Raw genomic sequence first — 1072 nt, 5'->3', positions numbered from 1 at the left:
CGCCCCACTTGCCTTGGGGGCCACTCCACCCTTGGCCGCCGCCCCCCTAGGAGATCCCATCTCCTAGGGCCGGTGCCCCCCCTTGGGGAGCCTATATAAAGGGGAGGGGGAGGGGCAGCGGCACCCTTGACTCTTGGCGCCTCCCTCTCCCCTGCTACACCTCTCCCTCTCGCAGAAGAACGGCGAAGCCCTGCTGCGGTGACTGCTGCATCCACCACCACGCCGTCGTGCTGCTGGATCTTCATCAACCTCTCCTTCCCCCTTGCTGGATCAAGAAGGAGGAGACGTCACGCTGACCGTACGTGTGTTGAACACGTAGGTGCCGTCCGTTCGGCGCTAGGATCTCCGGTGATTTGGATCACGTCGAGTACGACTTCCTCATCCACGTTCTTTGAACGCTTCCGCGCGTGATCTACAAAGGTATGTAGATGCAATCCGATCACTCGTTGCTAGATGAACTCATAGATGGATCTTGGTGAAACCGTAGGAAAATTTTTGTTTTCTGCAACGTTCCCCAACACGCTCGAGGGGGGTCAGCTCCGGCTCGACCTTGACTGGGGACGGGGGAGGGGGGCACCGGCGGCACGCCGCGGACAGTGCCATGGCCGCCTCGTACGCCGCCTCCTCCTCCTCGTCCTCCGCCGCCCTGCACCTCTCCTCCTCCTCGCTCTCCAAAATGACAACCGCCATGGCCACCTGGTAGGCAACCTCCGCCTCCTGGTCCTCGTCGCGAACGACGATGGGGCCAACGACGAGCTGCTGGCGACTTCGCGGATGTCGCGCCGCCTCGCCTCCTCGTGCTCGAAGGCCAACCAACGAGTCCAATAGGGCGAGCCGACGTCGTACGCGGCCTCGCGGTGCTGCTCCGGCATCAGCAGCGCCCGCTGACGCCTCACCTCCTTCGTGTGCGTCCTAGCCGACCGCGACGCCACCGGCACCGGGATCCTCTCAGGATCCAAATGCCAGTCGTGCGGCAGGGTCACGTCTGGGTAGGGGAGAGGGACGCGGTGCTGCCAGTGCCATTCCGCCAGATGCACTGGCACGCTAATGCGTTGCCTCAGCCGGCGAGAAG

The sequence above is a fragment of the Triticum dicoccoides genome, chromosome 5A, assembly GCF_002162155.2.
Source record: "Triticum dicoccoides isolate Atlit2015 ecotype Zavitan chromosome 5A, WEW_v2.0, whole genome shotgun sequence".
Taxonomy (NCBI): Eukaryota; Viridiplantae; Streptophyta; class Magnoliopsida; order Poales; family Poaceae; genus Triticum; species Triticum dicoccoides.
The sequence above is the reverse complement of the archived record's forward strand: the minus strand, read 5'-3'. Positions refer to the sequence as shown.